This window comes from Diadema antillarum, unplaced genomic scaffold, assembly GCF_040938485.1.
Source record: "Diadema antillarum isolate AM-2024a unplaced genomic scaffold, OU_Dant_1.0 seq00000768_RagTag, whole genome shotgun sequence".
In the NCBI taxonomy this organism is placed as follows: domain Eukaryota; kingdom Metazoa; phylum Echinodermata; class Echinoidea; order Diadematoida; family Diadematidae; genus Diadema; species Diadema antillarum.
Window position 1 is genome coordinate 3,224,716 of NW_027271658.1, and position 27,443 is coordinate 3,252,158.

The window sequence follows — 27,443 nt, forward strand, 5'->3', positions numbered from 1 at the left end:
AGCCAAATGGAAGAAGACAGAAAGGAAGGAGGAACATGAAAAGTAGATCTAGGAGACAGACAGCGGAGACAAGACAAGAAAAGGAGTAGAGGATTTGATGACGTTGGTGCAGCAAGAGCAGAAACCGGAGGAACAATAGTGAGATCAGACAAGAAGGGGAAAAAACCCTCCAGTCAGTTCGCAAAATAACGCCAAAGATCTCTATTCAGAACAGACTCAGTAACATCAATGTCATGATAAGTGACATCGTTATTCATAACACTAATACTTGGGATGTCATCAGACCGTTCAAACGTATACAAGCTATCTACATCTTGTAACTGCAATAGATGCTAGTAGCACACAGTCTATACGTCTCATAACGTCATTGTAGGTAATCTTTCAGAACAATTTTGTAAGCAATGTTAACAGTGTAGTTAGATTATTGTTATGTTTGTCATCATAGACTAATTTCATCCATTAACTTTTCATCCCCACCCTACATCATCACTGTGGCACATTAGAGATGTTCGCGCGTATTTACAACGGACGCACTATCCTGCAACATCATGAAGGTATGCATGAATGCACGCATCCCGTTATATTGTGCAACGAAGCGCGTACCTCTCGTTGGCGACACACGCACCATTAAACAAGTGTCGCATGTTGATACCAAAATTCTCTCGATCAACAACACACAAAGGCTGTTACATGTTCTCGCCTTTAATCTCATCATTGGAATATCCATTGGCAGGAACGGAGGCAGCTAAACAGTTTCAATCAAGTAAGAATGTTTCTTTCTAAATCAATTACGTCAGGGTTATAATCACTCATGGGCTTCAAGACATGTCAGTCCATTTCAGTTATCTGGAATGTATGTTATGTATAAACAGGGCCTAAATTGTTCAGTGTATATTAAACACGTGATTCATCGTACGCTTGAGGCTTGATCACAACACATACATCCCTTTCTTTGTCTGATGTCGTGCTGTTTTGCAAGAATTTTAGTCATAGTTTCGCCAAAATCGCTTCAGTCAAGATAGCTGCTTATAATAATTGCCTCTCGTCTTTGCCTTCCCTTTTTAATAGATGTCCACTACAACAAACAATCTTGAAATGCTGTTCCCACCAGTTTTATCCTTGAAATCACAAGCACAATTTTCATTTTCACTCCTAGGCGATTGAAATGTCAGACGGCGATGGTAGATGCGGCAGACAAGGAGGGTAACTTGTAACCTTGAAGAAAGTAGCCGGTCAGATTTGCCAACTCTTCCTATTTCTAATCTCATCTATATTCAATCTGTTCAGACGGTAATTATTCAGATACTTTCTGCAAGTGGTGTCGTAAATAAGCCCTTACACTTCGAGAATCACTGCTTCGGTTCCCCTGCGGCGCGTACATTCTTTAGCATCACATGCTTTATCCACGAAGTCCCCATTGGCCCAAGTGCATCGTACGTCAATGGATGCCTGACAGTGCTGTGTTGCAGGTTCCTCCGAAAGAACGAAGTTTACATACACGATCGAGTTTACCCTCGGTCGATAGCACCTTAATATCATTTTATTTAGTAAAGATTATTATCATTATCATGTTTAATCATCATTGTACTCTCCTTATCATTTTGTTATCATCATTATTGTCAGCGTGGTCATCTTTATTACTTTTCCCCAACGGCAAAATTATTCCTATATTGTACTATTGTGTATCAATTTTTGCATGTAAGCAAGACAGAATATGCATAGATTCCCGTTCGAAGTGATTGCCTAATGAAGCACAAAGTGTTATTGAGTTAATTGAAGAGGAAATACTGGGATAACGGATTAAATCAGAGATCATCGATCTTTGTAAGTCGTCATTCTTTGCACGTTTCCTCCATAATTCGCCTGTAGACGAATATTTACGTTGAGCCACATTTATATTCAAAGAACAGACGGAGTGTATGAGAGAGGGAGAGAGTGAGTGTGTGTCTGTGTGTGTGTCTGTGTGTGTGTCTGTGTGAGAGGGAGAGAGAGAGAGAGAGGGAGAGAGAGAGAGAGAGAGAAGAAAATATCTCCGATGTCTTCGTCATTTTCGCTGTTTTTATGGCATTCCAGAACTTTTTTTCATTGAAAATTAAATCCTTTCAACTTAATGCGCTTTAAAATGTTATGCAAACAGTTTGGCCCATTATGTTGTAGTGGGTCTATATAAAAAAACGTCACAAGTTCACAGATACATTGATACCAAGAGTACTAATTTGATAACAGTACGTATCACTTCTCTTGTTCAAAGACAAGTAATGGTGAGAAGCGTTGATGGAATATCGCTACAACTACGGTACATGTATCTTAAACTTACAGAAAAAAAATTACCGAGACAAGGACTAGTCTTAATTCAAAGAAAAATACCACTCAATGACTAGTCTTATCGCTGTTTGATAGGACATCTTATTGGAAATGCATTATGTCACGCAACTTGACTCTAGGGAGAAGCTTGTGTGATTACCACTTTATAATTGAAAAAAAATCCATTATCAGGGCAAGTGACGTCAAAATGTCTGTGATAGGGAAAAGTACTGAAAAGGGGAAGACAAAAAAGAACAAAAGTTGTGAAAATGACGTTGAGGTGTGTGCCAAAATAAAAAAAAAATCAGCTACAGAAAAACAGAATTAATGAGGATGAAAAGCAAGAAGAATAAGATAACGTGATGAAAACGAGGAACTTTGAAAAGGTTAAGCAAGAGGAAGAATAGGAGGAGCGAGAAGTTCTTATTTTAAGCCCTGAAGAAAATATCGATCAAACTTTTGCGTTTTGATGATGATATCTCTGATATGGTATCCATCTGGTCCATGGTCTGAGGTCTGGAAGTGCGGGCGAGACATATGGACTTGAGCATTTTGACTTGCACACGAGTGATTTCTTATTTGGATTAATAAAGTCGTTGATCTCTTCCAATTGCTGTAAATTCTTTTAATCTTGATTTACACCTGCCATCGGCCAGCCCTTGGGTTTTATAGATCTTCAATATATTGATATCGTTTTATTGTGCAGATTCTTTTAATCGCAGGAAAAAAATAAAACACAATAAGTTGTGTTGTCTCACCATGACTGATGTTAAGTGAATTCGTGAAATATATCTGTTCTAAAACGAACGATAAAGATACGTGAAAAAGAAAAGAGATCTACGTAGTAATTAATTTGAAAGTAAGAGATCATTTCCAAATGGAGGGATAAAAGGACAAAAAAGTGGGGGCTTCGAAGAATCTGATGTGTGTGTGAAATGTGATTTAACTAATTTCCATGTTGTATCTTTGTCTTGGAAGGGAAGGACACTCGGACCATTTTTATGTTAAGTCTATCACTGTCTATCACACCATTGATTGGTTGCTCCTTACGCACAACTTTGTGGGCCTCTTGCTGATCGAAGTAACGACTGCACTTCCCATTTTTTTTTTTCAAATACAGCATGCTCACATATAGAGGAGTATACCTATTTCTCATTTCAACTAGTCAAAATTTGCGTGTTGTCATCATTCCTAGTACGTGTATAACAACTTAAGTTGGAGCTGGGTACTTGATATTGAATAAGGCAAACTGCACGCAGCGCAAGGAATAACCAATTCAACAGGTGTCTGATATTACATATAGGGTCTGCGGAAGGGGGGGGGGGGAGGTATCCGTACATAGGAATGCATAGGGTGTCACCACTTTGCCCCCCCCCCCCCTACACACACACACACGGTTTTTTGTTTTTTGTTTTTTGTTGGTTTTTTTTTTACCTCGGAAGTGGCACAAGAAGCTGAAGATGAAGAAGCCCGGAAGTGGAATGAGAAAGATGCGCTGAATACTTTTTTTGTTGTTGCTTGTCAGCTGAAGAAACCCGGAAGTGGAATGAGAAAGATGCGCTGAATACTTTTTTTTGTTGTTTTTGCTTGTCAGCTGAAGAAACCCGGAAGTGGAATGAGAAAGATGCGCTGAATACTTTTTTTTTTTTGGTTGTTTTTGCTTGTCAGCTGAAGAAACCCGGAAGTGGCACACTGAAGGCTTTTTTTTTTACTTGTTAGCTCATGAAACTCTGAAGTGGCCTCCCACTTCTGAAAACGTGTGGTCGGCCATGACATAATATAGGAGAAGAGAAATATGAACGACTTCATCATACAAAACTATCAGTTAATGTAATTAAAGGCTTCCTGATTCCCTTTTGATGGTGTAGACTTCTTTTCTGCTTAATAAAACTAAAAAAAGTATTCAACAGTGTTTACTGTGATGAAGGTATGAGCATTCCTGTGTCCATTAGCGTTTATCATGTCTGCAGGAATTTCGTTTTACACTCAAACTGTCGTAGTTGCTAATTAGAATTTGGTCCCGGGTTGAGTTGTATTTTAGGTGAGGAAACTCGTCTAATTACAGAGCTCGTCTCCAGATCAGAAAATCATAATTTTCTTAGCATGCTTCGATTTGAAATTTGGCTAGGACTGTGAGATAATAATCGTGACAGATGATACAGGAAAACTCATAACATATTGCATGAGGAGCTATGATGAAGGCATTGCTGTTTCACCTATAAATTTTGTGTAATCTGGTAAGAGTGACGCTTTATCGATCCAGATTTGTAAAAACTTGATGACTAAAGAACGGCATTTAGATGTTGCCCACGTCATCTCGTCACAGCCGGAATATTAATGGATTTATGACCAATACCGAAATTACAGCATATCACGTCGTATAAGCAGTAAATTGCAACGGAAACTTCCTGTGTAAGAAGAATCCACTCGTTTGGTCCCATCAGCTAATCATCTCGTCCACAAAATGCCGTGGGCACGCCGCTGTGGATTCATTTCTTGATTATGAATTCGCGGCACAGTATGTAGATCAAAACCGACTCGATACGTGTGTGAATTAACATTCATGTTTACAGAACACGACATCATCGGATCGAATGGACAATATTTTCATAGCTTCTCAAGTGAGTATAGTTCTTAATACCATGGTCTCTCGCAGCACTCAGGTATTTGGCTTAGATTTTGCTGCACGCCAAACATTTACAGCAATCATGAACTAATTACGAGCCAACATCATTGACGTATTTCTACTTGGAACATTTGCGAACACTTGAATACATGCGTAGTTTGTTACAGGACTTTAGAATCTATACCAGCGACATGGGATATGTCAATCTGAGACTTCTTTACATTCTTTATATGGTAATACTAGTGCGTGCATTTTTTCATCACTTCCCATCCCTTTTGATTCATTGTAAAGATAATAAAGATAACTAAATATCTCACATCAGATACTTTTGCATAATCTGTACCCGTGGTACAGTTCTGTTGAGTCTAGTGACTGTTGTAGAGAAAAAAAGAATAACGTTCAGTGAGAGGTTCATTGCCTGGATGCGATACGCAGCAACCTTATTAACAAGTTCTAATACTGTGCAAAGATCATGACATTTACGACGTCACGCACTATGCACAGACCTAATAGACCTAATTAAGAACAGGTGTGTACCCCGCTGATGTTTTCTCTATTACATGTATCTTTCACGTCTCTCATAGGGCCTTGAGACACTCATTAATTAACTCCTTGTTTATGTAAGAAGCAAGGTAGCAATGATATGAATGGAGCACGGGAGAGGTCAGGGGGGAAATCGTCGCGACCGTTAGCCAGTTGGACCACAATGTTGCAGTACAATAGAAAGCCATGACTACCAGTGGTGTGGCTATTCCCGTAGAAATGCTCTACATTCAGAGTGCATAGAGTGTTCCATTTCACTGTTTATTGCAGAAACAGTAGGCCTGGATGCAGTCTGACACTTTTCGTAATCTTGCGCAAATAGTCAGCAATTTGACAGTACAAAGAGTGAACATAAGATGACAGACATTGCGTCATTCTTGCTGAAGTGCAAGAGCAGAAGTCACAGACATAGAGGACAGCATAGGCATCGTATTTCAATAGTTTGTGGTACATGGTCGAATGAACAGAGCTAAGTTCTGTGTACTCAATACAGTGTGTTCAACAAACTGTGCAAGTAATGCATGAGGTATCTGAAAAGAATGATTTGATTGGTAGAACTTCCTTGTGTGTTTAAGCGCCTCAGAGGAATCCAAGCCGACAAAACTTAAACTTCGTGCGAAGGATAATCATCACCGCAGCCATCAGGTGCCAATAAGGTGGAGACCTCGTTGTTCCCCCCACGGACAAACTCATCGCATCAAGACCTCGGCCTCGACAGCTAGTTTTCCGAGGCACAACATCAGGAGAAACAGGAGAAACAGAGGAAACGAGTTCCTGTGAGTTCCACTAGCATGCCACAAAATCTGTCTGACATAAAGAGAGGAATCGGAACCGGTCTTCGTGAAATCGGAGAAAAACCGCGAAAACCTTTGAGGGAGACAGAAAGACATAAAGGAAACAAAGGCATAAATATGTTTCCAACGACTTCACGCCTGTCCAAGTGTAGAGATTCCAGCTGACTTTTCATTGTGGTGGTCTTACAGTTTGTTTGTTTCTTTTTTCATCTGTTTTGAGATTTCGACTTTTCTTCGCAAACTGTCTCCGGCATCACAGTGGATGTATATTGATCAAGAATCTGGTTTCTCACCATCCTACCCTGTAAATATGTTAAAATGACCAAGACTTTAGACCACGCGTGGTGGTTGTGGCTAGAATTCTTCTGCCTGTAAGACAGCTCTTCCGTGTTGAAGGATTTTTCCCTTCGGCCAAGCATCTCGATATAGGGATTCTACCTCCCTGGGGAGGTGTCAAAGAACTTGAGTAGACATTGAAATCAGTTCGACGGGGGAGTTGAGAATCGTGCAGACTTAGTGTGACTGTCCGTCCATGCGTGATGGAGTTCGTTGCACGGCCAATGCGCCCACCACATTGCTTCCGCATACGTAATCTGAGGGTAACTTTCAATGTTAACGTGTTCCTTTAAAGCTACAGCCCTGCTTTTGTCATGTCATTTACACGCATGTCTCGTGTGCACAGAAACTTGTTTGGACTCACCAAAATTAGCATATCTATATTCACCTCTCCCTTCTATGGAAAGACAACATAAAAAATAACACAAAACCTTTCTGTTCACTGTTGCTTACAACAGTCCAGAGTGGAGGCATCACCATGCATGTATACATCTTAGCAAACATTGAAATCAGAGCAAGTAATAATCGCAAACCCTAAAATACGCATTTGGCAAATTAAGTATGTCAAAAATTCAGGTAAATGCATTCTAATTTACATATCTTGGTTTCGGTGGTTTGTTATTTGTGTGTGTGTGTGTGTGTGTGTGTATGTGTGTTCTTTTTTTTATCCTGTTAAAAGGCAAAATTGTCAATGTATCTACTGAGTAAGGAATCTTTGCCTGCCCCACCAATAGGTTTCCTACACATCATTGAGAAGAGTTGCATGGATTCTCAGTGGAGCTCTGTTTGATGCTGTTGTCGATGACTATATTAACTGTGTGAAGACACAATGCACCAGTCTTGCAGCTTTGATTTCGGTTGAAACCTCTCACTGTCTGGAGTTTTGTGCTAAGTGAAAGTCATTTCAACACGAATAGCGTGAATACACGGCTACTCAATAAACTGACTGGATTCGTTCTTTAACCCATACAGAAACTGTACAACCACTCTAGAAAAACTTCCACAGTGTCGCGTTGGATCGACATTGATATACGATGTTGAGTAGGCGATGCGCTGGTTTTGGCGTCTTGAATGTAGTCTGTGGCCACAATGGCTTTAGTAACATGATCATGGCTTGAAATGAGAACCACTGTACGCTGCTTGACAGGTGAACAAATAATCAGGCCCGAACACCTTCCTTTTACACCCATTAAGTCTGAAATTCCCTACCAGAGCACTCAGGATTGCCCTTGTTTAATATAGAATCATAGCATCGCGCTCGTCACGACGGTGCGAGTATACGGAGGCCTAAATGTAACTAATGGAATGGTGACATTGTCATCAAAGTGTGATTTTTGTTCATGTCTACATCATGTTGCTTTGGAAGGGCTCTTGTTCCGACCCATTAGCCTCTTGTCACTTGTCCTTCACTTCATATTATTCTGACACCGTATATTTTGCACAGCAGGTCTTAAAAACAGTTTGCATTGCTTCTTGGATACTATAATGACGATAACATTCTTTTTTTTAATCCATTGATACTCTATGATACCATGACCCCCATCATATCAATGGTTCTGGAGATGGCAAAAGAAAATTGTTCATTACATCACAGCAGAGTTTCCAAGTCTCACGCATTCTGAGTGAGACTCAAGCATTTAGGGGTCATCTCACGATCTCACGTATGGCATCCATTTTTCTCACGCATTGGGCAAAGTCTGCAACTTGGGCCTATGATAATGAGCATTGCCCAAAGGATTAAAGTGATAGTTGCAATTGAAGGTATATTTCCCCTTTGTCTTGCAAAATAAGTAAAAATAGTCACTTAAGTATGCACCTGATCAGAGCTACAAAGCTACAAAGAGCTACAAATTGAAAAAGCTCCTTACCGTGGGAGGGGTAAAAAAAAAAAAACCTCCCACCCTCGCTCGCGCGCACATTCCCGCGCCGAGATGCCGAGTCATGAAAATCTCACTCATAATTTTTTTTTTGAACTTGGCATCCCTGTCATAGTTTGGTTATCTCTTTCTCTGTCATATTGTTGTACTCTGAATGTTCATGATTGCAGTACAAAATAAGGTTGCAATTTCCTTGCGATTACAGAACCACTGTGTCAGTCATAATTTTAGGCCCAAACCTCTCGACATGGCTGAGATTATGTCTGAAATTCCTTCCGCTAGAGGAAAAGAATGCTTCACCATGATAAAAAACGACAACAATTTGGAAAAGTTTTAGATAGTAGCAATATAGAAAGTAGAAGAAATTGACAATGATATCGCGTAGTGTAGAGTGACTCTTTATTGCTCACACTGACTCAACAGAGTGTCGTATTGCTGATAAAATGTGCCCATTTATACTAATAGTACGAATAGTTTTCTACAGGAATTTTAGTAAATCTTGATTTAAGGCCAACGGGTAAGAGCAATTTCATTGTTGCCATGGAAGTCGCAGACCCTCTTCTTGTTTATTTTTTGTTGGTTTTGTTGTTGTTGTTTTTGTTGTTTGGTGGGGGGCGGTCGTCAAACGATTTTTTTTTTTTTGAGAAAGCAGCGCTTAGTTTCCTGAATTACCCTTTAAAGAAATTCCATTTCTTTGTGCTCGTGGATGCGTAGACAGCAAGAAACTTAGCTGTATTGTAGTGAATGCCATTAATGCTAATGTTCATATGTCTTTTATAATCGTATTAAAACAACGTAATGAGGCATAGTCTATTAAACCTGCTGAACTTTCATGCACAAGTTCAACCTTATCTTCTCAAAATTAGTTGTCGCATTTACCAGGTAAGGCCAGGCCAGTCATGACACTTAAATGAATAGGCTATATATGAAGACATAGGCTCTCGCAAAACATTATAAAGTTTAGGTATCACTCTGCGGTCAGACCTACTCACATTGAAACTGCAAACAAAGATTAACAAAACTTTTCTGACTAACAGCAACTTGAAAGCAATAAAGTCTGCTAGTCTGCTATGTGCTTTCGGTTGTGGTGTAAAGGTCGAACTACAAAAGATGTACATTTAAAAGCTATGTACTATTCCCTGATGCAGCAGCTTGTCGGAAATGGAAAGTTGATAAATCCTCCTCTTTGACCATGACAAATTTTCAGAATAGTACAATCAAATGCCTACGAATGATTCTAACTGAAAATGCACTCACAAAAATACTTCTTGTCAGAGGTGAACATGGCAAATTATAAAACTTCCTTGAACATCAACCTTATGTCACTGCCTGCTGTTACCTCCCAGTTATTTACTGCTTACGGGTAACCATCATGATAGAAACTATTGCCAAGATTTACAAATAAGTTGAAGTTATGCATAGAAAATGTTTGAATTGCATCATGGCTCTTCACATTTAATCTTTGATCCCTGACCTTTAACTTTTGATAATCTTTGGCCATGGTCAGCCCACAAGAACATCACATTTCCACTTGGTAACCTTTCCTCAAACACTGATATACATGCCAGTACTGCTAGTTGAAGTTAAACCGCGAAATGATAATAATTATGCAATGTTTATTGAACCTTGACCTACTACCTATACGTATGACTGACTTCATAAACGTGAACTGCTATGAACAAAATTTCAACCAAACTACATCACCACTGGACACTTCTGCCTGTAGATATATGATGGTGAATAAATTTTAAATCCTTCACGTAGTTGTGCCATTGTACAGTACATTGTGAATGTACATTAAGGCATTGACTTCAACTTGCCTGAAACTTTAACTACACTTAAACAATTTTTAAAGGATTTAAAATCCCATTTCCACGACGAAACACAAAATGCATAGATTCATTCACAATCATGTAAGAAGACATTCTACTGGAAATTTGAGTCAAGTTTCAAAACAAGTGGACAAATGGTATTGGAAGCATGCCAAGCCTCTAAATTTGACTAAGCAAACTTTAATTTGGATTATTGACGCCTAAAACTTTATCCAAACTTTAACCAAGATCGAAAGGTTACAAAATCATCATTTCTTTAGTCAAAGTCACAAAGCACTGTATAGAGCCTGTCATAAATTGTAGGTATAAATTGTCTTTTGGAACTAAATCTCAATATATTTCTACTTCTGACATTTTTACCACTTACATGTTGTCTCTTACATTTTACCTCTGACATCATTATATCTGACATTATTACCACTAAGATTCTCATCTCCGACATTCTTACCTCTGGTATTTTTACCTCTAACGTTTTTACCTCTAACATTTTACCTTCGCACATTATTGATCTAACATTTTTAACCTTCTGACATGTTTTATCCCTGACAATAACCGCCGACATTCTTATCTCGACATTCTTACCTCTGACATTTTTACCTCTAACATTTTTACCTCCGACATTTTACCTTTTCATATTACACCTGGCATTTTTACCTTTTTACATTAGTACATCAGACATTTTACCTCCGACATTTTACCTCTGACATTTTGACCTGGCGCCCAGCGGCACCTAGCGGCACCCATCACCTATACTTTGATGTGTGATCAGAGTCGTCTGCTTGTTTGGGGGTTTTGACGGCTACGAGATGTGTGGCGTAGACAACGTCATTAGTCTTTGTCTTTGTCGAGCTGTTTGTGTTTCTGTGTGTGTGTGTGTGTGTGTGTGTGTGTGTGTGTGTGTGTTATGATATATAATAATCTACAATCACTTATGACACCAGTGATATATGATGATGGAGAGAGAGGTATCATCAATATTTTATCATAACAATATGACTGACATACTTGTAGTGTCTTGACTCGTGTAACGGCGTCATTATACATTAATAGTGTCTTACAATGAACACTATTGTTTCGATTGCATTCCATTTATCTTTTTCATGATGTACTAAAGAGAAAAACGATGAACCTTGGTAATATACAGAAATCCGAGGAGAGGGAAATTTGAAGGTATAGGTGGATCTTAATCAGTCTGTCCACTGAGAGGTTGTTACTTTCCTTGCACATTCAAAGTCCTCTTCGGAAAGCATTCTGCAACTACTGCACCTACACTAATGTGCTGTTACCATGGTAATGGCTGACAAGAACCATTTATAGCGGTAAGATGTCAATGCCAGAGCCGAGGGCTGATCACTGCAAAAACACTCCCCCTAACAAAACAAACAAACAAACAAACAAACAAACGACAAAGAGAAAACCACGTAGCATTTTCTTTGTATCCAGTAGTGTATTGTACATGTAAAATTGCAACGTGTGTTGAGACCATGCCGTAATGAGTAATAGGTTTTTTTTTTCTTGAAGGACCCTTTAGAGGTATATAGATAGAAGATGGGCTGATAGCATGCCATCCATGGGCACCACAGGAACTTTATAACAAGGTCAAGTGGATGTGAAGTCCCCCCTCCTTCCCGAAAAGAACAACAACAACCTTCTTGATAGATGATTACTTACAATAAATTATGTAAATATTTTTCTTGTTTGAAGCATTGGTCATTTTTTGGTGTATTTCCGTTAGAGAGTGTTGAAGTCTTTAAAAAAGACTTTTATTTTTCATTTCTTTTCTTCTTCTTTTTTTTTTTTTTGGGGGGGGGGGGTCGATCCAGGAACAGTGGTATTGTCCTAAATCAAATTAGGTAGAGTATATCAATGAAATATACAAACTTAGATCCATTTTTTCGATATGATTCATCTAATTTGATTCTTAAATGGACCGACTTTTACAAAAAGGAAAACAAAATAATTTCCATGTGGCCGTCGGTTATTGACGAAAAAATGTAGAATCAAGTAGAGGAAAAAAAAAAACAAGATAAAGATGCATAAGCCCGTATTTGAATTCCCTCATGATCTTTCACACAGTGGCTTCAGCGAGTCGTTATCGTCAAGTTGCGTGCAATGACGAGAATAAGCCAGACGTGAATTAATAACATTTTGTGATTACGGAAATGAAAAGAGGGAGAAATTTGATAGTTGTTATTGCTCTTCCTTGCACCTTTACTCGCATAGTATACTTCCAAGCAATACAATACAATACAATACAATACAGTACGGTATGATTTATTTTTAGTACGTTCTTTTCGTCAGTTCGTGAGCTCAGAGCACTTACAAAAATACCGAACTACAAAATTTGTAATTTTGTAGTTCGTGAGCTCAGAGCACTTACAAAAATACCGAACTACAAAATTTGTAAACACAGCTCATCAGTTCAGAGTAATAGATGACAACAATTTTGAGCAACCTTTCAGTTTGTACATCACACAGTATGTTCACGTAGGTAAAATGATAATCCATGTGCAGAGCTAGAGATGTAGAGCTAGATGTATTTTCAGTGTTTGTTTTTAAAAGAGTTTGTGGATACAGATTGTCTAATAATATACGCGTAAAGACGCGATTATTCTTCAGCTTGTATCCCGCGAATGTGAAGGTCCTATTACCAGCTGGACTTATAGGAGTTATTGGGTAGCTGCCTTTGAAGGCTGTGATTTGGGGATGAAAGATTTCTTCTTGGGTAAGCATTGAATACGATACCTTGGGGCCAGTGTGTTAAGAGAGATTTACGTACATACAGAAGTACTTAACGATAACACCCTGTATAGGTAGCCAGAGAAGGGAATGAAGTAGAGGCTGAGGAGGATGACTTTTCCAACTCTCACAAAAAAAAAAGGTCGTGCAGCCCAATTCTGCGTGCTTTGTAGACGATTTACATGAGACACGGGAATAGAGGAAGCAAGGAAACAAAAGGAGCGAGGTCTAGATACACCCTTTTAACATTTCCTGTAAGTGTTGTCTCCGGCAGTATATGAAAAGACCCCCCCCCCCCCCCCCCCATAGAAAGAAACACATCCTTATCAACCTTCCGCTTTGCAAACTTGTTTCAAGTCCGTATGTGATACCTCATTTTTAACCCCATCCTATGAAAAAGTTGTTTTGTTTTTTTCCAAACCATAAATGGGATTTTCCCGAATAATTCCTTTTCTTGTTTGCATGCTTCTGTGTGTACCAAACCAAAGATAGACCTACTACCTTTACCGCAATCGTTCTTCATTTTATTCTTTTTAAGTCTTTGTAGGCTATGTTAATAACGTCAAGGGTCCCTATCGCCTCCTGGAGTACCTATCGTCAGTCATGCGAGTCACAGGTGGGGTCGCCGAGACTGAACTGCGCATGAGCAGAAGCCACTCACTTGATTTATCAATCCAAACGTGTCAGTGTACCGATGTCTACCGCGAGATGGCTGCTCAAAAATGCCTCTGCAAATAGACTCACTTTTAAACGGCGGCATAATGAAACTGACAACGAATCTGCCTGTGACTTCTCGCTTCTCAGAATATAACGACGTCGTGGATTCAGATTACAATAAGATCTCTCATTGTGCAACTGTGGTTGTAAATATTTTGAACTACAAAGGCTATCTCTTTCCTTTACAGTCCTCCTCCCCCTCCTCCCCTTACGGCATCTCCTCCGCCCTGGACAGGTAATTTTCATCTTGGGAAAGGCGGGAAAGAAAGATTCAATGGAGGACATAAATAACACAAAAAAACTGTGGAAGCATGATTGTATTGACACATAAAGGCTGACATGCAGATCGAAGGGCACTTCTAGCTGTGTTGTCTGATGTGAAAACAAATCAAACAAGATGCATAAAAGCAATATTTGTCCCCATTTGTAAACGTCATTGTAAATGACCTTTTTGTTTTCAGAGGGTTTTTTTTCTCAAGATATTCTGAATTAATCAGAATTATGTCACATTCCCTTCTGATTCACCTCTTACAGGGGCTGTAACTATCCATCAAGCGTAAAGAGCCAAATAAACAACGGAAACACCTCAAAATTTTATAATAATTTTAAGCTAAATAGAATTCTGCTTTCCAAGAAGGCTTTTTGGAAGACTCGTTCAGCTTTAAACGGATACACAACGTGACTGTCACAAGCACAGCGAAGGTTGTAAAGCCGAGCCATTGACCCATGTCGCTTTCCATGATTGCCAAAGACAAGCACTCATCACCCCTTGAGTTGAGATAGCTCCGGGTTCGTCAGGTCTCTGCGAACAATAAAGCCTGTGATTATACTCAGGACTCCGCTGATGCGTGTATAGGGACATTAATGATTTGCTATTAAAGACTACTTAACTTGCTCGAGGTTGTGTGTTTTGAAGCCAATTCACCCCACCAGTCTGCCTCTAGCTGACACTGTGCAGGTGGCCCGTAATTATTTGAGTTCCTTGCTGTCCTCTCCGGCTGAGTGGCAATAATTGCAACTTACAGTATCTGCAACTGCCGCCGCAATACTATTTGTGGAAATGTTGCAATGGTCGTTAGTATTTGAAGGATGGGGCCATGCCTGTTTTTGCCTATACTAGATTTTTCTACTTCAGTTTTACTTAGAAATAACGTTTTATCACATTAACTTCCGATTTTAAAAAGAAAAAGGAAATTTTGAAGAAAAAAAAATCGTCATGTGTGGGATTTTCTTATGTCATGTGTTAAGCATTTATGGCGGTTTATCATAAAACCACTCGCATGAGATTTCAGTGAAATGTTACACTAAAATGCACTCGAGCTCAGAAGTGTGTGAACAAACCTGTCTTATTATCGATGTTTGTGTCAAGATCATTTATTGCGGTGAAACTGATAGAACAATTGATTAAATGTGTCACTGAACCCATGTGAATGTCAATGGTTAAAATCCAGTGTCACACACACACACACACACACACACACACACACACACACACACGCACACAATACCCGAAGAATGTGGAACATCAGAGATGACAACACTCTTGTCTTATGTGTCTCAGTCTTTCAAACGTGAAAATAGTTAATACATTGGTGCATAATTTCTACTTCGGCGACATTGTTTCTCTTTATTTCATGAAATATGAATACTTATTTTGCTTAAGCTCGAATCTGCCTACCCCTTCCGACCCCTTCCCCCTATACCTGCACGCACTTTCTCTTGGAATCCGATCTTCTGCAGACTATATTGTCCCCCATTTAACTGGTACTAACTGATCGAATGGAGATTACCCAAAAGTACTTTAGCATCTGCACAGGTGGTTTATGACGTCACAACGGAAAAGCATGTATGGAATGTAAGGAATGAAGATGGGAGAGAGAGAGAGAGAGAGAGAGAGAGAGAAGGAATGGAGAGAGGAAATTTTCATTATGCACAGGTGTCCCATTTCTTGAGGGTGGGTGGCATGCACAATGGCAGCATGGTAAGAACAATACATTTAGGCGCATGCTTGAATAAGTGCCGCCAGTACATTTTTACTCAAAAATAAAAGCATTATTCACTACTGTGTATCAGACCATTTTGTAGATGAGGTTGGCAGTGTGGTGTTTATTTCGGTAGCATATTAAAGCGCAGTTTCTATTCGAAACACTATTTTTTTTTCATTCAATTAATTATTCGTCTACTTGAATGAGAAAACAACAGTTGAAATATCCATTTGCAGCTTTATGTCTACAATCTTATCTGTATCAACAAAATGTCGATAGCAGGCTAAAAAGCGGGGCGAGTTGATTTGCTCCCAAAAGAAAGTAGTTTCATCACTGAAACATAATCTCGGCCATTGTTTTAGAGTCATCGCATGAGACTAGATTTTCTTCGTCCACATTTTATTGTGAGACGTGTAATATGCCAAACAATACTTGTACATTACGCTGTGCGAGACACTCCAAGCCTTTGACCCCAAAAGGCCGTCGTACAATGCTTGTTATAGAGGGGAAGTGATCCACCCAGACACAGCCTTTCATATTCGTCATTGATACTTCCGTGCACATAGCAATCGATGTTTTCCACTTGAAGGCGATTCGAGAACATCCACCGCTCTGTTCTTGCTCCTCCCTCTCTCCCTCCCTCACTCCAACACACACACACACACACACACACACACACACACACACACACACACACACACCACACGCACGCATACACACCCGCACGCATACAAACAAATACACGCAATCAATAGGCTCTGTCGGCTGGGCTCTGTCCAGATGGAGTTACTCAAGATGCCTCCTCTGTGATGAATTCTGGGCATATCTACCAAATATGGAGAAGATGACTCGCATAGTGCTGTGACGCCAGAATCTTAACCGATCTCTATGTGATATGTATGTATGTATATTTATAATTTACATTCATGTATATACAGTTTGTATATATTTGTCTTTCAAAAATGTTCCTACTACCCTTAAATGTGTGGAGCCTCTGTAAGTGTCGAAAAATGACAACGTTTTACAGCTGTGGTCACACACGAACAAAATTTGATGTTTGCATTTAATGTAAGCATGTATGAATGTACGTGCTCGCGCCAATACCATGGAAACTTTTGTTTGTGTGTGTGTGTGTGTGTGTGTGTGTGTGTGTGTCATATCTTTAGATAAAAATGTGATGTGTTAATTATTCAAGGTTATAAGTGTCCGGGTGCACGTTTTAATATCTGTATGATATTCTCGTGTATAAATAGCTTCTACCTAATAGCACGTCTTCAGGTGTTTGCAATTATGTTTAAAATTGTTCTTGCTATCGTATGTAGATATGAAATCCCAATTTAGCTGTGGTAGTAGAAACTCCACATTGAGTGGCTTACCAATGTTTCTTGACAGTAAAAAGAAACTATTTTGCAGATACGCACACACATACGCACACACACACGCACCCACACGCTCGCGCACATACACATACACACACACATACACACACACACAAACACAGACGCATCTTCACATTCTTACATAAGCACATGAATGCACTAAGTTTATCTGTCCATATAGTTAAAAGTGTTTCACGCATTTCTGCGTTGTCTAAACATCGCAGAGGTCTACAGAGAAATAGGCTCGAGGAGTATAATCATGATTACAATGTCACACAATATGAAACTTGGCGTGCAGTAGCTGAAGTGGTAATGATGATAGTATATAATATGACTTCAGGTCATTGTACAATTATTGTACAGAAAGGAGAAAACGAATGAAACAAAACGACATGTCGAGATGTTATCTGATGGGATAATAAGGGGTATGATAGCAGCAATAGATACCTCAGCCTGGGGAAGGAGGGATAGTGGGTGGAGAATCACTCTCTGTATCTTATTTTTGATTGCTTATCCACTAGTTACACGCCCTATTATGTTTCTGTTTACATGAGAGGTTTAATACGAATAAAACATTCATAATTACACATGCTTCGGGGATTTTTTTTTCATCACTGCAACACGTGACCATAGGTGAAGAGATCTCATTGTTTGAGATTTCGAAAAGAAATATATTTGACGTCTTCACTCCCCTTCCTATATAGATCAAGAACAAGAAGCTGCAAACAAGTCTGAACCCTGCCTAATGGGGCTTAGGATTTTGCAACGACTCACAATATGTATTCCTGTTGTATTGTTTTTTTTTTTTTTTGCGAAGACAAGATTCGACTAGATGAAAGATATATGTACCATAAGTGAAGTGCATAGTTACTCCGCGGAGTGCTCCATTCTAACCAGCCGAGTACAAAATTCCACCCCCCTTGACCTTGTACATGACCACCTAAAGATTCTGGCTGGAACTGGGCAGAAATCTGCCTCAAAACAACAACAACAACAACAATAACAACAACAACAATATTCTGCTTTACGTTGTTGGATTTTTTTTTGCGAATTTTTGTTTTCTACAACGTGCGCTCGTTCATGAAACAGAGCTAGAGATAGGATGATTAATGGATTACAGGAGTGTTAGGGCAGCCGACGCGGTGGCGGTGACCCGTGAGAGGTTTCCGGAGAGCTGCCTGTGACGCAAGGGTTATCCATTCTGTCAAAGACGTGCTTTACTAATTAAATGAAGTTTCCACTGGTCCTGCTCGACTCATTGTTATGTGATTTGATTTTGATTCTATGTCATTTCTGCATTTTTCGCAAAATAAATGTGACATTACAAAATGTCAAAATGCTAAATATAATTAAACATTGTAAAAAAGATACACATGTCAATCATACAGTATGCGTGAATTGTAGTAATAAACGCACAATTGGAAAATCTTAAACTATTCAATCAAATCGTTATGAACAAAATGCGGGAGGCCGCCATCTATAAGCGGAAGTTTGATTTTGGTGACGGCCTCTGACATGGATACACAGATAATGCACCAATGTTTCACGTGAGATACGAGATGCTTATGTCATTGACAAACCCTGTTGGGGTACGTGATATGCATGTAGGTCGACAGCATGATTCATGCGTCAAATCTGAGGCCATTATAATAGTACACTGAGATCTCTTGTGAATATTATCAATCTCACGGGAACACATTTTTGTGCTTTGTAGACTCGGATACATGTGGAATTTGGAAATTATTTTCTAATATATTCAAGGGCAATATAGTTAAATTTGTAGGTTCGTTCAGAAATGAAGTATCCGATCCTGTAAGACAGGATAAACGATTAAAGTGCATTGTAAAAACGAGTTGCGTTGATAGGAGTTTCATTCCTCACTGCGCAGTTCGAAGTATGGTGTAATTCAGTAGAGTCCAATAATGTCCAAAATCAATGTGTGTACTTGTATTAGGTGATTGATTTTGGTAATGATTATTCCATAAAAGCAAGAGAATATCAATAAGTTATTCTAGTTTTTATGCAATCAAAACCTACACTTTTAATTTTTGTAATATTGTAAGATTTATTTACATGAGCCAACTTTGCCTGCATGTGATGGATGAACCTTTGTCTTTAAACTTGGGAGAACAGTATTTGTTGCGTGATGGGAAATGAAAGAATTTTCTTGTACATCTGATCGCTAGGCCTCGTGTGCAGCTAGAGGGCAAAGGTAACATGAACCTGGAGTTCACAGAGGTAAAGCTGCCAAATTTGAACCTACTTTTCATTTAGAAAAGGCTTAGACTAACTGTGTAGTTGTATTCTAGCACTGTGCATCAGTCCAAAAGAAAAGATGAAGTTCAGATCCGCACACGGGCCTCAAGGTTATAGGTAGAAGGCTCCTAGGTGAAAATTTTGGCATTCAGAAATAGATAGAATTACTCAACTTGTTGTGACAATGATTAATATTTTCGGACCGATCGATCTTTTCTCAGACAAGGATTGTCTGGCATCTCAAACTGAGTGGCATTACTTCAACAATTGCCTCAGACTAGGTGAAACTTACACCATTCCTTTGGGAAACTCAGAATCATATCATTTAAAAAAGAAAAATCAAGGTAACAAAAAGAAATGATAGTTGTACATATTGAAATCTGAAACTATTCAACTTTCTAAGAAGATAATCATTTCATTTCCTTATAAATACAAGTCGCAATATGACCAAAATTGGTCATATTGCGACGGTTACGCACGCCAAACAACCAATGACTGTAATCGTTGATTTTTACTTCTTAGTACTGAATTCTTGACAAGAGAAGACTGTTTTCCGTCTGCTCATAAAGAGTTCGAAACATCGATTTTAAGGGGAGTTCAGTTCCTATCGTTAATAAAAACACTTCCGATCAAAATGATTAAGAACCAATGTTTATTTCATAATGACGTTCATGTATTGTTCTCTGCATTACTAAGTACCTCATGTAACGTGACAAGACCTTTGATAGTACATGCAAGACTTGTTAGAATGACAATATGGAAGCGCGTTTGCTCATTGTGAATTCATGGAAGCTTACTGCCGCTGATAAAGCCTTCGTATTATAATGTATCACTACTGAATGTCCATTATGATGTAGTATCTCCACAAGGATTTATCGACTTTCTGTGTTGTACGTCGTCATGGTTGTGTGTGGCTTGAGATTTTTGACACTTTGAAGTTGCGCCACATATATCTCCTATTCATTGAGATGAGGCATGCAGATTACCTACAAAAATGCATTACTAGTAATTTTTCTGATCACTGGTACTGAAATAAGAGTATTCTTGAACATCAATCTAAAGAACAGGACCAACTGTACTCTAGAATTACTTAGATTCAGAAAGAAAAATATTGTACAGAAATTAGACGCGGTTACTTGACATGTTTGATTTCATTTTATTTATTTCATTTCTAACTAAAACACAATCACCATAAAACATTCCTATACACAGTTACCGGGGAAGCTTTGAGGGCCCAGCTTTGGTATCATACCCTTTGTGTAAAGATCGTTATCCAAATATTTATCTACTATAAATTCGAATCGATAACTTCCGATTCATGACTCGATTGCGATCGAAGTGACATCGATACACATGTGACCTCGAAGACAATTATGACGTAAGCAATAGATGCGTACATGCTGCCGTCTGCTTTAAAGTACAAATCCTCTTTAAATGCTGGCTCGTTTCAGTGTGTTTGTTACCCCAATGCCTTAATGTCAGACTATAACATTTTACTATTATACGTAGAAAATAATCTGTGTGCCAAGTCTTCGACATGAAAACTGCACAACGGATAGGCTGATACGCCGTTATAGTCTTTACTTGGTCTGTTCATAAGTCTTTCCTTCAAGCGCCTCATTTATCTGTTTTTATTATCTCTTTCTCCCTAAAAGTTTTGATCAAGTCTCCCCTTCAGAGGGGCATTCTAATATTCAACATAACCGCAATACGTAATTGCGGGTTTGGGCTTGAGATTGTGTATATAATGTCGTCATAGTTTTCGTGATATAGCCCCCTTTCTCTTTATTATGCAGCAGTTTTCCTCAACATGGGAGTGAAGGCAACAGTGACTTGACTCGAAACCATTTGTCATCATTTATTCGAAACAACAGACGTCTAGGCCCTTTCGTTCCAATGGTCTGGCCTCTAGATGTTTTTGTTATTGCTGAAATCATGTTGCATAGTGAACATGATTATGATTTCGTAATCGTCAGCCGGAGATCAAAGAAACTGAACAAGATGACAGAGGAAGATTACCCCTCCGTCCATAGGGCTTTGCGTCAGACATATCATGGCTGAAATCACCTCCAGCTGTATCACAGAGGAATGAAAATGGTTTTCCCCGAACGTTCGTTTCATTTTGTTAATTGTTGTATTGTCAGTAAGTTTCTTGAGGAGGTACACCCTTTGTTCGTTATCAGACGAGACAAATATTGTAATTCTTTTTTTTTTTTTGGTTTTGTTTTGGAGAGCTGTCATTTTATGCGGAAAGCAATTCGCAACACGTGCAATTTTGTTGACAGGAATGTCCGTGGAAATACATTTGCCGTTTCTTATCCTTTCACATAGATTATATGTATATGTATATATATATATATATATATATATATACATATACATATATCTTTCACCACAGCATTTTAGCGACTTGAATGGCACACAAGATCTATATGTATATATATATATATATATATATATATATATATTATATATACATATTATGTTCGGTATACTTTAACCGAAAGAAATTATGAAACTACCCTTAACCACTGATATCGAAGACAATGACTACATCCGAGGTCTGCAAACACAGTTTACACTGTATACATGGATATATATATATATATATATATATATATATATATACATATATATAGCTTTTTGCAGACTTCCGGATGTATTCATTGTGTTCGACTTCAGTGGTTAAGGGTAGTTTCATAATTTCTTTCGGTTGACGTACCGAACATTCTTCGCTGATGAAGAGTGCGATGACTAACCTGTTTTGTGCTTTGCTTCTAAAACATTTGCTTTGTTTTCTCTGTTCAGTGTTTTTAATATATACCGAGCTTTCGACCTCTCGACGGTCCTTCGTCAGGACTTGCTTGAGGCGTTGAGAAAATGTAGAGTTGACTTGTGTAGTTTTTATGCCTCCGCCACGAAGTGGTGCCGGAGGCATTATGTTTTCGGGTTGTCCGTCCGTCCGTCCTTCCGTCCGTCTGTAATGAATTTTGTGGACAGGGTAACTATCAAAACCTTTTGAGGTATCCTAATGAAACTTAGCATGTATGTGTATTAGGGGGTGAAGTTGTGCCTATCAACTTGGGGTGCACATACTCAAGGTCAAAGGTCAAAAGGTCAAGGTCAAATACGTAAAATTTCACTGTTTCCACCATTTCTATGCAATGCCTGAAGATATTTTCTTGAAACTTAGTGTATACATGTACTACCCAATTAAGATTCTCAGGTGAAAGTTTGGGTCATGAGGTCAAAGGTCAAAGGTCAAAAGGTCAAGTAAAGATGTTAAAAACTTCACCTTTTTTCTCTGTACCTTGGAAATTGTTCAAGGTATCTTCATGGAACATAGTATGTACTGACTGGCAGTGATTATCTAGAGAATTTAGGGTTCATGGGGTCAAAGGTCAGGGTCAAAGGTCAAGGGCAACTCTTCAAAATTTTACTATTTCCGTCATGTTTATGCAATGCCAGCAGGATTATTTTTTTTTACACTTGGTGTATGCATGTATAACCTAATAGAGATTCTCTGGAAAGTTTTTTTCTTTTCTTTTGTTTTTGCCTCAAAGGTCAAAAGGTCAAAGATCAAGTGAGAGTGCTGAACTAAGTTTTTCCTCCAATTCTCGGAAGTGGCTCAAGTTATCTTGAGACGTACTACATATTTATGCGTGTTCTGCATGACAGTGATTATCTTATGAATTTTAGGGTCAAAGGCCAGAGAAAATGGTAGCAATTTACTATTCAATACAGAAATTGCACTTTTTCTCCATACCTTGAAAATTACTCAATGCATATACATATGAATGGGTCAAAGTCAAGTTAAAGTCCTTAAATCCCAAATACATGCTCTCCTATTCATCCAATTAAACCTAGGTCAATGAAAGTGAACATTCAACACATTTGTGACAAACTTGTCATTTTAATATTTTTCCAATTTTGTGAAAATGTAATCACACATTGTCCACATATATACTATCTAGACCTATTAGGAGAATCATGCATTATGGCGGAGGCATACCAGTCGCCATAGCGACATTTCTAGTTGGTGTCTAGCTTCTGAAAGATTGCCCCACTTATTCAAACATTTTGTAGCTTCCGCGAGTTAAGATTTGGAAACAATGCAGTATACACGTAATCAAAAAGGGTTTTAGGAACATGAACCAGATACACTTCAGAGAAATGACCATGTTTCTAATTGCTGTCAAAACTTTCTCCTTATTCCATAATGATATAATTCATGTTTTTCTTTTAATGTCTGGTGTTTCATCTGTTTTTTTTTAATCTCTGCAGGTATCGGAACGCTAGATGCCAACTCATGGAACAATCACGTTGAACCAATCTGCAGATCCCAAAGTCTTCACTACTTTTTTCCCTCTGGACCCAGACGCACACGGCCTTTGTTCCAATGACTTCGTGGCACGTTTTCCTAGGTTACTTCTTGGCTATGTTCGCCGCTGCCACGGAAGGTAAGACTTGAATAATGTTTAAAAACTTTAGCAACAACGTTGCTTAACGCTGTTTGTTTGTTTGTTTTTCTAACAGTTTTTGCAATATGTGAGGAAAACCATCGCAACTGACCTTCAGTTATACGGAGAGTATAAGCATACGTGATATTTTTCCGGATGATATCCTCTTTTTTTTCTACGTCAATCCAGGAAGGATGCTGGTCCATCCATTTGTTCAAGATAACCAACATGGTTTGAACATGATTTCAGAGAAATCCCTCCGGTAGATTGGCGTGAAACTTAAGGCAGATGCGCTGATTAAAGATTTAAAAATCCGTAAAGTAAACAGTTATACCTCCATGGTTGTCAATTGTCAATGTGATTTGGAGGGAAGGATAGAAACATATTGGCCAAAGGTCACTGATAGTATATAAGCTAATGATGTTACATTTTAGATATGACTTCAGCCATAGGAAAGGGCATTAATGAGTCTGGTATGATGATTAAAAATGGGTTATGAAATATTTCCTTTATGCACAGAGGATGAAAAATCAATACTCAAGATCATTACTGCTGATCAATGAACTTTATCTACATGTACTCTGGAAGTTGATGGTCATGCTTGTGGTAGTAGATACAGTCAAGGTACTTATTTGTTTTTCTTTCATAAATGACGGTGATATTCTCACCACAACATCGCTACGACTGCTGCTAATGATGCTACGGTGAAAGCAAAAGAAGTATACTGACAACATGACAACGTATCACATAAGTGGGAAATCTTCACTAAATGTGGATGATTACCACATATCGAACTATATAACGCGATTATAATGATGACAAGTATGATGAAACTATAAATTGTAAGTACACAGTTTAACTTGATATTATTTCGATATCATAACGTTGGACCCAATAGATGGTAAATACTGACAAGAAATAAAACCTTATAATCACCCTTCATTTCGTTCTGCCAATGACTGCGTCTCTGTAAGCTAATGCCATGCTATAATATACAAATGATGCACAGGATAGAGTGCGTTAGTGGAGGCGTATATTGCACTCGAGGGTATTTACAATTGTGAAACATGCACGAGGCGAACCACTAACGCCACGAAATAATCCTGTGCATCATTTGTTTTATAAAATGGGTCGAAAATTCGAAAACTAACAGCATTTTTCAGCGTTTTTCACGTACCTTTGTGGGTCAAAACGTCCGAAGATGTTCGTCCCAAACAGTTACGCACGTCGCACTCGGAAATCCCGCACATATAAGTATGATGGGGGGGGGGGGGGGTTGGGTTTCCGGACACTTAAGTTCCCGCATGAAAACTTACTTATTTTACATAGAATATGCACCCTTTACCTTAAAGACTTGATATAGACTCCTCATACAGGCCTACTAGACAACATACTCTGAAAACGGCGTGAGAATTAACCTGCTAAATCGTTGGACTTGCCCTTCAAAGTGACTCCATGTACGCGTCCGGTCCCACAACGCTTGGTCTACTGTACACTGTACGTATCATACATACGCCACACATGTTATGCACAAGGGAAGAAAGGCCGGCCGGCCGGCAGTCCGAACTAGAAGTTGTTTACAGGATTGACAGCGCGTATGCATGCAATTCAAAGGAGCCGCCGCGCGCACAGACGATCGGCAATAGGATTTAACACGCAGTGCAATGGGACTGAGTAACCAAAGCACACGTGACTCATTTCAGCTCTTCCTATTGGCTACATTCTTGAACCCATTTTATAAAAGTAAATATTGCATGGATTAAACATCGTATAAACGATAGATTAATCATCAACTTTATCATGCCGGTAAAGTGCTTCATACCTGCTTTACAGGTTCCTTGGTTTGAGAGCTCTATATTTATGTGGGACATCGCAGTTGCTGAGATAATTGTTATCGTTAAATACTTTGGACACTATAGGATGTAACTAATCTGAGAGGGCTTTGGAGATCGAGTTGAGACACTTGGGTAGAGTGGTGCGTGGATGCTGTTAATCTCATCCATATTTATTCAAGTTGCTGCGAGTAAACGAAACCTGAACAGATACCCACACATCTCCATTCTCAAACCGCATTATCCTTTCAATAGTACCTCAATTAGCGTGGGCACACGTTGGTGTCATTAGAAAACAATCTTGTCTGCACGGATATCAGCAAAGAGTGCCTAAAATAACTCAATAATGGTGTTGAAAAAAACAACACTGAAATCGAAAATTTAGGCCTCTGTAGATTTCAACAACTGAGTGGTAATTACACACGACAAACTGGTGACACAGTGCAAGACATGTGGCACTGATCGATATTCGAATGTTACTCTGTTATTTTGTTATGAATTTATGCTGGATGTATGAAGCCTACTACAAAGAAATTATATCATTTCAAGTCATTTGGCAATGCAGATAAAGAGTCACCATTTCTTTTTCTTTTATTTTCCTCCCTATCTTCTACCTCTCTGTTCTTGCCACCTTCCGAGTGTCTCATTCCTCACTTTGCCTATAATAGTTCTCTACAGTCCACAGTTCTCCACAGTCTTTAATCACGTCTGTTTTTGTATATGGGAGACTGGAATCCTACACAGTAACGTCATTACGTGTATGAATGAAACCAATATCTTCTATTATTAAAATCTAAGTCATGAAGTACGAAGCAAGCCGATATTGCGATTCATGGCTGCATCTTCTCCTTTAATTGAAGGTTATGGGGAACTCAAATGAACGTGGGACGCCTGCATGCTCTCGGGTTAACCTGTTTCTACTATAATGTTGCACTTATGAATGGGTGCACCATGCACTAGATCCATTGCATGACGATTTATTTTGATTTGGGAAGTAACAGAATACTTGGCCTCACGGAAGCTGTATAAAAAGAGCAAATGATCATAACTATACAAACAGTAAAGGGCTAGTTGAGAAGCTTAAATCTTTCGAAGAAGCATTCAAAATGAAAAACTTCATGAACTTGATCAGTGACACTTGATCTTGAAGCTACAATACGTACTCATTCATTCCATCACGTCAACACAAAAGCGCGGCGGTAATTACCATTCATTCCTCCTCACTTACAAATCGCAGAACCATTTTGATGCGACCGCATCTCAAACATCGATCAAGCTAATGATTGTTTTTAGTGCCCAAGGTGAACTGCCCCCCCCCCCCCTCCGAGAATATAGGAGCAAGCTGACATCCTGTATATCAATACACACTCTCCATATCTCCGTGAGAATAAAACTTCGACGAACACGCTTAAAGATTATGTAAGGCGATCTTTTGAAATACTTCGCCTCAAGTAAGAGTATTTCATACGAATTGCGACGGATCGCCTGTGGTGCAACTGCCATAGATGAAGATGACCAGATAAACCCGACGCTTACTCACAATACCATCTGCAATCTCCCCAGTGGCTGAATAAGCTTTCCTCTTTTGTCTCTAAAAAGTAAGACTGTGATGAAAGCAAAAAGAACTTAAACCAACTAATCTACCTACAAAAAAAAAATCAATATCACGGGAAGTAGCTGCAAAAAGCAATTACTCTGAAACGGATGTATCATACAGGTTGCTCAATTACTAGCCGCGTTAAACCTGGGTTTTGCGTCCCTCT

General features: G+C 38.9%; 1 pseudogene; it reads left to right on the forward strand.

Annotated features, from left to right (window-relative positions):
* The window catches only part of LOC139738799 (uncharacterized), a 126,687-nt pseudogene that overhangs the window by 13,597 nt on the left and 85,647 nt on the right, over positions 1 to 27,443 (forward strand).